Source organism: Vombatus ursinus, unplaced genomic scaffold (assembly GCF_900497805.2).
Source record: "Vombatus ursinus unplaced genomic scaffold, bare-nosed wombat genome assembly UNPS02014830.1, whole genome shotgun sequence".
In the NCBI taxonomy this organism is placed as follows: Eukaryota; Metazoa; Chordata; class Mammalia; order Diprotodontia; family Vombatidae; genus Vombatus; species Vombatus ursinus.
The window spans coordinates 21,562,768-21,577,121 of record NW_020954608.1 but is presented as its reverse complement, the minus strand read 5'-3'; the positions used below and the strand labels follow the sequence as shown (position 1 = coordinate 21,577,121).

Here is a 14,354-nt window from a genome sequence, read left to right as displayed (position 1 = left end):
AGCTTCAAAATGTACCTTAGCACCATAGTTCTCTGAAACAGAAATTTCCAAAAATGAGAATAAAAATGTCAGATAACTAAGATTGGAAACAATAACTGGCCCTCCTCTAATTTCTTTTATCATCATTGTCAACACTTACCTAAATTGTGGTGCTTCACACCTATCAAAATATTTGTTACCAGATTTCTTCTCCTTTACTAATGTGGATTTAGTGACTGGATTTTTTGAATTCTCACTGGCACTCTAAAGAATGAAACTAAGCCATAGGGCTAAAATGAGAGAAGCAAGTTTAGAAGTGCATAGTGGCCATATTAAATTAGCACGGTGGATGATATAAGATACATATTTTTGGAGATTAGGCCAAGAAACCAGTTATTCTGGATATAATGTATTTCTAAGCTGTGAAATTCTTGTAACAGACCTTATTGTTAAGTGCCCAAGTGTGAACTTTTACCAGAAGTTTGAAAGATTATTTTAGATATGCATAGAATATGGTGATAAGTAATGAGCCATGATTCAAATAAAAATATTTGAATTGCTCCTTTATTTTATTTGTGATGACAGCATAGCTTCTGTTTTTACTTAGTAAAATCTGGTGTATGACACTGGTGTGTTAATGATGGCCATCTTAGTGCTTCAAGAGAAGAAACGAAAGGTTCTTAAAATAGCTTTATTGTGAGTTAGAAACTGAGAAGTTTAGAAAATACTTATCTGAAGTTGAAGATCTGAAGTTGGTCAGATAGTCCAACTCCTTTATTTTAAAGATGTTGCATCTGAGGCCCAAGGAAATGAAGTGACCTTCCCAAGGCCTAGAGATGAGAAATTTGAATTCAGGTCCTGTGGCTTCAGAATCAGTCTGCTTCCTTTTTTCCCCAATTCTTATCAAATAGGGAGATACATAGCTAGATCTAGATCTATCTGGATAAGTACTTCTCAAAATATATCAATGTAGAGTTTATAAAAATATAGATGATATATAGATATTTCTTTTAAATAAATTATTATTGGTGGCTTTTATTTTTTACATAAGCTAAATTTCTCCTTTTATCCCTGCTCTTCCCTTTCTCAGAGCCATCCTAATATAACATTTTTTTTTAATTTAAAAGAGGAAGAGAAAAAAATCAGGCAAATTGATCAATACACTGAAAATATCTGGCAATGTATGCAGTGCTCCACAACCATGAACACTCCATCCACCAAATGCATACATTGTTGCAGAAGAATCAGAGGAGATGCCTTCTGATATTTCTTCTTTGGGGCTAAGGTTGTTCTTTGTAATTTAGCAATATTCATCTTCAATGGTTTTGTTGTTCTTTCCATTTACATGGCTGTCAGTGTATTTCCAGTTTCTTGGCTTTGCTTTCTTCATTTCGCATTAGTTTGTGTAATTATTTCCAGGCATCTAGGTAGTAATCATATTCACTGCTTCTTGTAGCACAGAAATATGTATTCATGTACTCAGTTTGTTTAGGCATTCCCCAATTGATCCCAATTGATTCTGCATTATTCACAGTTCTGTGTTAACACAATATGTGCTACTATAAATAATTTGGTGTATAAAGACTTTTCTTTTTATCAATGACCTCCTTGGGACTAGCAATAGAATCCTTGATTCAAAGAGTATGGGCATTTTATCTACTTCATCTGTATAACAAATTGTTTCCAAAATGGGTATAATAATTCATAGCTCCACTGATAGTGTCTTAGTTTCCCTATCTTTCCACAGCCCTTGCAGCACTGACTATTCCTATCTTTTGTTATCTTTTCCAATAGGCTGAGTGTGAGGTGAAATCTTAGGGCTATTTTGATTTATATTTCTCTCATTAGAGATTTGGAACATTTTTTCATACGGTTGAGTAGTTTACAATTCTTTTGAGAACCGTTCATTCATATTCTTTGATCATTATTCAGAAATTATTTTGGTTTTATATATTGCTATTAGATATCTATCTTTAAATCTTTTGGATACCAAACCCTTATTTAAGAAATTTGTTATGATTTTTCCCTATTTGACTGATATCCCTTCTTATCCTAGATGTACTGGTTTTGTATGTTTAGAAGCTTTTCAAATTCATTTAATTAACAAGATCTTTTTTGTCCCTTGTACTTGCTTCTATTCCTTGTTTAGTTAAGAATTCATCTCCTGTCCGTGGCTCTTAACGGCATATGATCTAACTTTCTCCTCATTTTGTTTATGGTATGACCAAGAAAGATGGTATATCCATAGTGAATTTATTTCAAAATATGGTGTAAGGTATTGGTCCAAGCCTTATTTCTACCAGATTGCTACCTAGTTTTCCTAGCACTTGTCAAATGTGGAATTCTTTCCTAAGTAGTTTATGTTTGGGCTTCCTCCCCACCTCCAACACTGGTTATTGAGTACTATTACTTCTGATTCTTCCTTGTCTAGTTTGTTTCATTGATCTGCTTCTCTGTTTTTAACTATACCAATTGTTTTGATGATTGCTGCATTATATTACATTTTGAGGACTGTGAGGGATATTCCTCTTAATTCTTACCATTTTTCTTTATTCTTCTTAGTATTCTAGATCTTCTCCCCCATAAATGAATTTTGTTATTATTTTCTAACTACTATATTTTGTAAGAAAAAATGATGGCTGGGCTTACTTACCTATGGGTAGCATGGCCTAATTTTGCTTACACATACATATATGTATATGTGTACACATAGAAAAATATTTTTACATTTTGACTGTAGTAGCTTGGTCATAAAAAGGTTTTATTTTATGATTACTTTATGCTAAATAGGACATAGAGACTAGAATTGTTATAGTGATTCCCCAGAGTTCTAAAAAATAGCAGTTTTACTGATTGTGCTGATCTATCATCATCTTGAAATTGTTAATATCCTTTTAGACAGATAGCTGACATTTAAACTGTATAAAAATTAACCAACCATGTCATTTGTGATTATTAAAATAATATGCCTCATCACTGTATTTAGAAGATTAAGTTAATTTTACTCCAAATTGGAATATAAGGTTAGGAACTGACATCAAGTAGAGCAGGTTAGGATTATCAACTTTTGAGTGGTGAAATAAAAAACAATTTTCCCCTGCAACAAAGTCATTCATTTCTGGGCAGACATGTCTAAAGCATAAGCAAATGATGCAAAGAGAAATCCATCTATTTCATTGATTCTTAAAGTAAGTCATGCAAAAATTACTGAACCTAGAACTTTGTACATTGGGATGCCTTTTACAGCTTGAGTAAAAGGTAGTTTTGTCTTGGATCTCTCTGAGACACATTTTGAGGCATGGGGTTTAGTTATTGAAGTAACAAAAGGATTTCATTACCATGCAGTCTCACAAGCAAATTTTTCAGCGTGGACTTTGAGGACCGTCATAACACAATCACTGCATCCCCTTTTCTTTGGCCATCTCCATCAGCACACTACCCTACCATGTACATCAGAGACAAGAAACTGGAAGAGCTTCTGGGGTCTGGCTCTCCATATTGTCTTTCTTCTGGCACACTATTTCTGGCATCCCTAACTGTAGTTTGCTTCATTCCATCCAGCTACCCCCTCTATAATCTCCACACCAATCTCCTTGCCTTTATACAGCCTCCTTCCCTCCCCCTTCCCGTTCATGGAACCATGAGCCTTAATCAAATAAGTCTGCCATAACAGGCCTATTATTCTAAATCATAATAAATTCATCCTTATGTACCTAATGAGGACATTTAAGAGACTCTCATTTGCATTTCATGATTTAATCTTTGACTCTCTACTGATTGGTTTAACTACATTACATCTTAGTTTCATGTTGCTATTATAGGGAAAGGGAGAGGGTCTATGATTTCACTGATAGAGGGAATGCCCTCGTTAGAAAACTTCCTCTCAATATAGGGCAGCATTTTTCTGCAATTTAAGAGATATGTTCAGAGCACTGAAAGGTTAAGTGATTTATATAGGGTCACACATTGTTTTCTATCATATCATAATGCTTCTCATTGCAGATAATACATTTAAAAAATCTAGGGTGGCCCACATGTATTATAGCAGCTCTTTTTGTGGTGGCAAAGACTTGGAAATTAAGAGGATGCCCATCAATTGGGGAATGACTGAACAAGTTGTGGTATATGAATGTAATGGAATAGTATTATGTTATAAGAAATGATGAGCAAAAGGACTTTAGAAAAACCTGGAAAGACTTTTATGGTCTGATGCTGAGTGAAGTGAGCAGAACCAGGAGAACATTGTACACAGTAACAACCATGTTATGGGATGACTAACATTGATAGACTTAGCCCTTCTCAGCAATGAAAAGATCTAAGACATCTCCAAAGGCCTCATGATGGAAAATGCTATCCATATCCAAAGAAAGAATTATGGAGTTTGAATGCAGATCGAAGCATACTATATGCTATTTTTTTCTTTTGTTGAGTTTTGTTTCCTCTTTCTGGCGGTTTCTCTTATTGGTTCTAATTCTTACTTACAACATCAGTAATGTGAAAATATGTTTAATAGGAATGTACACGTACAGATACACACACACACATACACATACACACATACATATATATAGCCTATATCAGATTGCGTGCCATCTTGGGGAGGGGGAGAAAAATTTAAAACTCAAAAGCTTATGAAAGTGATTGTTGATAAATCAAAAAAATTAATTTAAAAACTAAAAAATAAATAAAAAATCTAGGGTGTGATAGGATATTAATGTAATGGATACTATATTGCCTCTTGTAGAGGAAGATTAGACTAACATAAACCTTTTGAAGGATGGATGTCCTTTAGTGATTTATACCTGGAAAAAGGATCTCTCTCTTTCAAAAGATCAGGTACTATTGTCATTTAGACCATGAGCCTAATTGTTAATAATAATTTAGCCCTAGAATGAAGGATAACAAGAGGGTGGAACATATAGAATCCACATAGTTTATTAGGGGTTAGCTTCCTGTGCTTTAAGAGAGGAGTAGGAACTTCTCATTTATAATAGCTAAAGATGTTTCTAACTCCAGTAAATTGATTTTTCTTGTTTCAAGAATTAGTTTCGTTAGAGATGTGAAGTCACGAAAGAAGCAGAAATAGAATTTTCTAACATTCACATCTGTTTAGATATATTGAGAAAGTCTCTCCTAGGGAGAGAGAAGACAACTAAATTCATTTAGTGCATTTTGTGAGTAAGTAGTTTGATGAAGACCAGATTTTCCTTGTTTTTCTAAAGTCAGATAAATCAAAGAAAATATTTTTTGTAATAGTTACCCTTTAATATCTCACTCTAAATTGTGTCAAATAGTAAGAACATAAAATATATTTTTAAAAATCAAGGTGAAAATTTAGGGGGTGTTTTAAATTTCACTCAGGTAAAACATATTTTCAAAGATAGGCTTTAAAAAAGTGTCAACAGGTCAACTTTTCCTTCGGAATTATTATTTATTTTCTTGCTTATCCAACTACCTTCCTGATTCTCTCTTGATCCATTTGATGAACCCCTTTAATCACCTTTTCTATATGTCTAATGCTGTAGTTTCCAGTGCATTCAGCAATTGTGATGCACACTCTTTCTGAAATTACTATATATAATTCCATTTGAGACACAATTGAACGGGAAACTAGCCTTCCCCTTTCTCCCTTTTAACATACTCTTACTTGGTTCCTTATAATCTTGTAATAAAAAGAAAGGCCAAAAAAACTGTTCCTTTTCCAAAGGAGCTCACAGATTAGTTGGAGAGAAAATTATGTTCAGACAAGTTATATACAGGCTAACCTGGAGGTTATCGGGAGAAGGAAGGCTTCAGAAGGTGGGATTTTAGCTGGAACTTCAAGGAAGTCCAGAAAGGTAGGAAACAGAAGAGCAGGAAAAGAATTATAGTCATAGGGGACAGCCAGTGAAAATTGAGGAAGTCAGGAGATGGAGTGGATTGTGTGCAGAACAGCAAGAAGGCACATACCACTGATCTCAGAGCATGTAGAGGGACAGCAAGTATAAAAGATTAAAAAGTTTGAGAGTTGAGCAGAGAATGGAGTAGAGGAGCAAGAGCAGTGTCATGGCAACAAAGTGAGGAGAGAGCTTTCTGGATAGTAGGGTCTGTCAGCATTCTCAAAAGTTTCAGATAAATTAAGGGAAGATGAGAAAAGTGCGAAGGATTTATAGTTGAGATCACTAATAATGGGTGAAAGGGCAATTGACTTACATGGTGGGGTTGGAAGTCAGATTGATAGGATTTAAGAAATGAGTGATTTGTGAACAAAGCTGTAACAGTTTGTGTAGGTTTCCCTTTTTAGGACTTTGTAGTGAAAGGAGAAATGCATACCAATAAGGGAATGCCAGGGGCAAGTCAGTGCTTTTTAACACTGGAGAAACCTAAACATGTTTGTAGGCACTGGGGATGGAGACAATAGATACAGACAAAGGAAGAGAGGGAGGAAGCAAGGGAGAGAGAAACTGAGAGACTATGAATGAAGGGAGGGCAAGGAAGAAGGAAAATGATGGAACAAAAGGCATAGGTAAAGGGCCTGGCCTTGACAATGTGGATTACTTTCTTATGAAAGACTGGAACAATTAAAAAAGTAAGGATGTAAAGGGGATATGAGGTGTAGAGTGGGTGCAGTGGAGAAGTTCATGACAGATGGCCTCCATTCTGTTGAGGCATAAAAGGATGGGGGGAAGTGTTGGAGCTTGATGAGAGAAAAGGGTTTGAAACAGCTGCTGCATGGAGCAGAATGGTTGATATGGGAAAAATAAAAGGATTACTATAAAGTGGAAATCTAAGTCATGGAATTGGGAAGATGCTGAACTGGGATATCCAGGGCACATCTCTAGGAACCCCAAATATGAAAAAAGGGTTGAAGTAGAGAGGAAGAATGTGATCCAAGTTACTAAACTTGAGAAAGAAGGAACAGTGACCTGGAGACTAGTCAATGACAGCAACACAGATCTGGATTGGGTGATATAGACAGATATGTAAGCTTACTGAGTGGTGGTAACAGAGGGAAGGTTCGGGTGCATCAGTCATGTGCAAGGATTTGACTAACTCCTCTTCCCTACCCAGGAGACAGACCATGAAAGGAGAAGTTAGCCTCAGAGAGGGAAGTCAAAGATCAGATATTATCCAGAGGAAACAAGTTTCTCTGAGTACTAGAGGATAAAAAGAGTGTCAAACAAGTGATCTATGATAAAGTGGAGGTTTTTTGAAAAGACATTGCAAGAGTTGTAGAGAATAGAGGAAGATAAGAGCAAGGGAATGCTTTGAATCTTTTGAATGAAGAGTGAGTTTGTACAGGGAACTATGATAGTTACTGTCGTTGATAAATTAGTGTAATGAAGAAAGACACTCAGTACTCATAGACAATATGAATCCAAGAAAATTCATTTTTCTGTCTGTTTCCATCACAATATTTGGGTAGATTTGGTACCAATCTCAGAGTAGGTCAGATAGGTTAATCTTAATGGCCAGAAGGGTTCTATGGTGTAAGATGCTTTTAGTCTCAGGCACCATGGGGTAGCCATCCACCATCTCTCTCCACTACTGTCTTAATAAAGTGCTAACTAAAGCCAGGGCACTAACAGTGACAGTAGTAGATGTGGTGCCTTTTCTCTTCTGCAGGAACAGTGAGTAATTGAGTTGATTAAATGTTTATTAAGCTTCCAATTGGGGATACAGCTATAAAAGAAAGGTAGTCCTTGCCTTCAAGGAGCTTGCTTCCTGTTGGGGAGTGTGTGTGTATGGGTGCCACATGCTCACTCATAAGTAAATACAAAACACGCACAAAATAAATGCAACATGATTTTGTGGGATGTATGGGACACAATAGCAACTGCCAGAATTAGGGAAGGCCTCTTGAAGGAGGTGGCACTTGAGCTGAGCCTTGAAGAGAGCTAGGATTTCTAAAAAGCAGAGTGAAGTGAAGGAGGACATTTTAGTCCTTTTGAACACTGTGCAAAGGCATGGTGGCAGGAGATAAAATGCCATGTAAAGGAAACAGCAAGTAGGCAGGTTGGTTGGACTGTAGGACATGTAGGGGAAATTCATATGGAACCAAATTTGAAAGGTAGGCAGGAGGCAGATTGTGAAGGACTTTAATTGCCAGACAGGGGAGTCAATATTTGATCCTGGAGGCAGCAGGGAATCACTGAAGCTTCTTGAGCAGAACTGAAAAAAAAAAGTCCACTGGATTTAGCAGTAAAGAGGTCGCTGGTCCCTCCAATGGTGGTAGTGGGGCTGGAAGCCCAATTTTAAGTGCTAAATAGTTGCCGCTTCCACATATGGCAGTCCACAAAGGCCTTGTGTGATGACAAAGGTGGCTGATCTCAAGTACCTAAGCCTTTAGACCATCACAGTTATTGAGTATTACACACTAATACTATCAGAGCTGGTTAGTGAACATCTCCTAGGTACAGAAGTGGTCATTTTATACTACTGAAGGCCACGCATTTTCTATTTCTGTTATAATGGCCACTGTGAGCATCATCTCAAAACATGTGACTGTTAAAAAAAAATAATGCATCTTCTTTAATTTCCTTAACAGCTCTTCCTATCCACTTGGATTTAATGCTCAATATATGTTTTACTTGTCAATACTGTATGAACCTTTCCTTTCCACAGTGTGTCCTTTCATAAACTATGTACCTATTGGTTTAATTGATCTCAGTGGTCATTAGTTGAGGAAGTATGTGAGGATAACATTGAAAAAAGTCAAGAAGACCACTGCAAAGCATAATTTGCTTATTTCTAGTTAATCTTGTTGATTAATGTCACTTATCAAGAAATCTATAAAAATGAATAAGTGCTCCTCAAATATGTGTGTATGTGTATAGTATGTGTATATATAATATATAAAAATATATAATACATTATAATATAATACTATATGATATGTATTTTATATATTATTATATAACATATGGATGAAAATTAATAAGTGCCCCCTCAAATATTTTATCCATATGTATACACATATGCACATGTCTTCAGGAATCAGTTAAAATAAGAAAATGTTTTTTCTTCATGAACTTTGTCATCATTAATTAAATATTCATGGAATTTGTAATATATCACTTAACTGACTTGTTTCAGTAGGTGGAAGGATGAAGAGAATGTCTAGTGAAAGTCAAGTCTAGTCCAAGCACAAATGTGCAAACTGACCAATCTAAAAAATTCAAATCACCAAACATCTTAAAAGCACCTATGGGGCACTAGCAGTATGTTAAACACTAGATTTTCCAAGATAAAGGGCAACTCAGTTCCTGCTTTTAAAGGAGTTTATACATTCCCGCATCTTGTAGGGCTAAGTGTTTTGTTTTGTTTTTTTTAAACCTATTTGTGGAGCAGCATTAAGGGACATATTTTCAGATATTAAGATAATTTTCCTAAAGTATTTTTCACTTGTGGTTTTGTGTATTGTAACAAATATGGGATGGGCAGGTGAAAATTCTCTGGCTAGGTACTGAAAAAAAAATCAACCCATAATATTCAGTGTAGAAAATGCTAACTTGAGAACCCTCTTTAAGTGGAAGCTTTGGGAATAATTCTTTGTTCCAACCTCTAGCCCTCCAATCATAGGAGCAGAGGGTACTGAGGAAACTGATAAGACATGAATACTAAGGTTGATATAGTTTTATAGAATGATGAGATTTCTGAATGGGATCATGATGGAGTCCAATTCACAGCAGTGCAGCAGGAGATAAATTAGAAGATTACTGTCCTGGGATCCCCCTTTGAATAGAGGCTCATCTCTTAGCCCTTCAGCTTTCCAATCAGATGAGTAAAGGATACTCTGCATACTAATGAGGTGTGCATACCAAGTCTGATGCAATCTCACAGGATGATGGGTAAAAATTCCAAATCTAACTAAACAAAATTCACTATGTATTTTTGGACATAAATGCTAGTTAATCTCTCAGGCTTTTAGTTTCTCTTCTTAGGTAATTTATCATTTTGTAGGCATTTGACAACTTTCTCTATTTTTTTTTTGGCTAGGCAATGGGGTTAAGTGACTTGCCCAGGGTCACACAGCTAGTAAGTGTTATGTGTCTGAGGCCAGATTTGAACTCAGGTCCTCCTGAATTCAGGGCTGGTGCTCTATCTATTGCACCACCTAGCTGACCCCTTTGACAACTTTCTCAAAAATACTTAAGAATAGAGACTAGATATGTGATTTCTTCGATACGGGGAACATTAAAATGAGGAAAAGTCCTCCCCCCTGCTTTAAAATGCAGGTCAGTTCATTTTCTACAACAATCTTCAGATTGTTTTGATGATTGCCATTTTGTAACATGGTTCAAAATCTGGAATGGTAAGTTTGGTAGGTAAGTGCCATTATTTTCTCCATTTAATAGTAGATGAAACTCAGGCAAACAGAGGTTAAGTGATTTACACATGGTCACACAGGTAGTAATTGGCTGAGGCAGGATTTGACCTTCCTGACTCCAAGCCAGCCCAGTGCACTATCCGTTGTGCCACCTAGCTTCCTAAAAGACATCACCCCCTCCCCCCTGGAAAATTGTCACTGAGAAGAGAAAATGCAGGAAAATTCTGTTTTTAATGAATGAGTTGGTACCAAGGTTTTTCTCTTTCTCTTTAAAAGATATTTATATAAAAGATGTAATTGACAATGTATCTCAGAATTAATTTTCATCTGTTCTCACAAAGTTGGAAGCTAAACCAAGTCTTTCTTCCTTTTTTTCTTTTTATTAATGAATTAGGATATAGAAAAAAAACCCTCAAATACAAAGATACATAATTTAATTCTTCAAAGGTCTCTAATTTAAATCTACCAATATGAATTGCAGCTTTCTATTATTTAATAAATAGTATCTTAGAATTGTGGTGAAAAAATGAAGAAGAAACTCAGGTAGGAAAGAAGGAAAAAAATGAGAAGAAGAGAGAGAGAGACAGAATTATTTTATTATTTTAGGCAAGTCATTTCCAGGTTTGAATTAAAAATAATGGAAAATAGCACTATGTACCCAGAAGCCTTTCTTTTAAATCAATTTTATGAACTTATGGCATTGGCTATCCAGGGGTGGGGAACCTGTGGTCTCGAGGCCACAAGTGACCTTCTAGGTCCTCAAGTGCGGCCCTCTGACTGAATCCAAACTTCACAGAACAAATCCTTTTATAAAGGGGATTTATTTTGTGAAGTTTGGATTCAGCCAGAGGGCCACACTTGAGGACTTAAAGGGCCACATGTGGTCTCGAGGCCTCAAGTTCCCCACCCCTGGGTTTATATTACTGTCTTTTCCATTGGTCTTGATAAAAATTTCTAAATTTTTTGGTATCATGGATCCCTTTGATAATCTGGTGAAGCCTATGGACCCCTTATCATAGTATTTTACATAGAATAAAATGCTACAGATAAAATAATTATACTGGAATAGAGTTATCAAAATATTAATAAAAAGTTGAGCTCCTTATCTAAAACACAATAAACTATCCATAAGTGACTTCCTTTGTCAGACTAAAAGCTGAAAATTAAAGAAAAAATAAGACTTTTATATTTGAGAAATTAGCATGATTTAGATATATCTATATAGATAATTTAGATAATTAGATAAATCTGATTTTTATAAATGAACATTCCTTATTTTATATTTATACAGTATTTATATTCTAATTATTTAATATTATATATAGTATGTATTTACACATGATGATACTAGAAGTTTTTTTTTTAACCTTGATGCTACTTTTCTAATTATTTCATTGATAAAACAAGATTTATGAATTTGGTCATTATATTTCCAGTCCTAAGTCAATGCATATTCTTTGACCAAGGATATTCCTTTTGAATATTTTCTATTAGGAGATTAAGGCAACCTTAGAAAAACTAAGATACATGCTCTTGGTTTTACTTGTTTGCATGAATATTACTAAAATTAAGTAAGCAGCATGTGCATAAATCTTCACAAATAAGTAACTACATTTTATCACATGGGAATTCAGAATCTCTATTTAAAAGTTTCACTTGTACTATGTTATGGCATAAATTAAAGATACAGTTTAAAAAAAAGTTTCAATTGAAGTATATCGTATCGATCACAATTCCCTGGAAGACATAATTTACGGCACTTCTAGTGCACAAATCATCTTGTAACTAGCAGGTAGCACAGCGCTTTGAACTAAATAGTCACCTAATAAAAGTTTGTTGAATGAATGAATGCAAACTCTTGAAACATACTATGTTCAGTATTTCCCTCTCAGTCTTTAGGATCACTTAAAAATTTGATTCTTTAGAAACTATAGATTTCTGTGATATATACAGCCATATGCCATCACCAGAACTATACTTCAATGATTTGTAATTTCATTGTTGTGGGTACTAACTCCACTGACATAGATTTAAATACCACCATAGATTTTAAATAGTCCTTGCAAATCACTAGAAGCAAATATTTCCCTATCCAGTGGACATTGTGATGATAAGCCTCTCTAAACTTGGTGAGACTGGCACCCAAATGATAGTTATATAGTGTATTACTCAAAAGATTTCTAGTTTAGTTGTATATGTAAAGATGTGTATTTCTGCTGGTATAGATTCAAGAGGGTCATGCTCACAATGGAAAACTACTGGAATTTTAAAAAAGAGATATTTAAGTGGTATTGGTTATGATGGTGGTTCTTAGAAGGTGCAGTTTAGGTTTTTCTAAATGCAGTGCATCATTGTGTCATCTTTCTCACAATCTGAGCCCAGATCATTGTGCATCTTTAGGAACTGTCTAGGAAAGAGGTATCAGTGGAATAAAAATATCACTACTTCTTTTTTCATCTTTACAATGAAAAATAGTAAGCCATCCTTCCATTTATATGCAACTTCTTTATATTTTCTGATTTCATGTATAGTAAGAACATCAATATTGTATGGTTTAGTTCTTCCCAGAATATATCAGTTTTGAGGTCTCTAAACAATGGTGTCATATAAAGGTGGTTAAAACTATTTCTTAGCATCCTTTGTCCCCTTTGCTTCCAATCTACTGCTCTTGCAGAGTTTAAAAAAGTCCAAATTGAAATAATGTTAATATTATTTTAATATATGCTATTGTTTTATATCATATTATTGTTAGTATTTTCATAGTGCTTTAACTTTGAAAAAATGCTTTATAAATATCACATTTTATTTTCACAACAATCCTTCCTGATTTTACAAATGGAGGGAGATGTAGAGTAATTGAATCGCTCATGATACAGGTAGTAATGTCTGATGTAGGATTTAAACTCAATCCTTCCTCAGTATACTTGTAGCACTCTATCCACTGTACCATCTAGCCATATATGTGTGTGTATGATATACATAAATACATGTGTATATATATATATATATATTTTTGCATTTCATGGGTTGCCATGACTGGGTAATTTATCACTTATAAACTAGCTTAAATGATAGTGAATCTCTGTGTACTTAGCTAAATTGGCCCTTGGTTTTAGGAACAGATCAGTGAATAAGTGAGTCTGTATTCAAAGTTGTTCTAATTTGTTATAACCTTACAGTATTTGTTGTTGTTATTGTTGTTGTTTTTTGTTTGCTTGTTTGTTATTTTGGCATGGCCCTTCAGAACCTAATACCTTCCTATTATAGGGAAGCATCAGAGAAAGATAAGAGAAGGACTTGTATAGAGAAGGATTTCTACTATCTGATATAATTTAGTTTTAAATAATTTTGGGGAAAAAATTCTGAAAATTCTGAAACATTACTGTTTCATTTCCAAGAAGTAGGCATACTCCTGGGGAAAGGGAGTCATGGCTCTATTTAGTAGAGGCAAATAAAGGAATTTATGGAATTGACTTTACTGTGTCCAAAGACCTCAAGAAATATCTTGTCGTACTATACAGTTTATGATGAGATTCTTTTAGAAAGATCTTCATTAAAATACTCCTAGTTTTCATGCTAATATCTGCTGTGGAAGTTGATAATGTAGAAAACTTGTATGAAAAACTTAAGACTCTTTAAATTGAAACAAAATATACTTTAATGCTTGATGACTGCAATGCAAAGGTCCATACAAGGAAGTATATTGAAAGACATGTTGGAAAATAGGGCTTACTACTAGTAAAATTCAAGAGTACACAGGCTTAGACTATAAAGAATTCACCTTTCTATATTATGAATAATTTATACAAGGAGAAAGTAGGTAAGAGTTGGAAATAGAAAACACTGAATATTACAGATTTTTTAAAAAAGGAAATTGATTACATTTTGACAGGAAATGACTATTTACTGCTTAGGAGTCACTTCCCAATCATCTCTCTGAATAATTAGCTAATCAGCTTGTTAAATAAAACATTAAATCAATACTAAAGTATAAATAAGACAATTTTGATTTTAAGGGATTATATCTCAAGATATTTGAAAAAGGGGAGGATACAAATATTGGAAA

The 14,354-nt window shown here is 34.6% G+C and overlaps 1 protein-coding gene across 1 annotated transcript in view; it reads left to right on the top strand.

Annotated features, from left to right (window-relative positions):
- The window catches only part of PCLO (piccolo presynaptic cytomatrix protein), a 539,133-nt gene that overhangs the window by 46,040 nt on the left and 478,739 nt on the right, over positions 1-14,354 (top strand). The window lies entirely within an intron of this gene.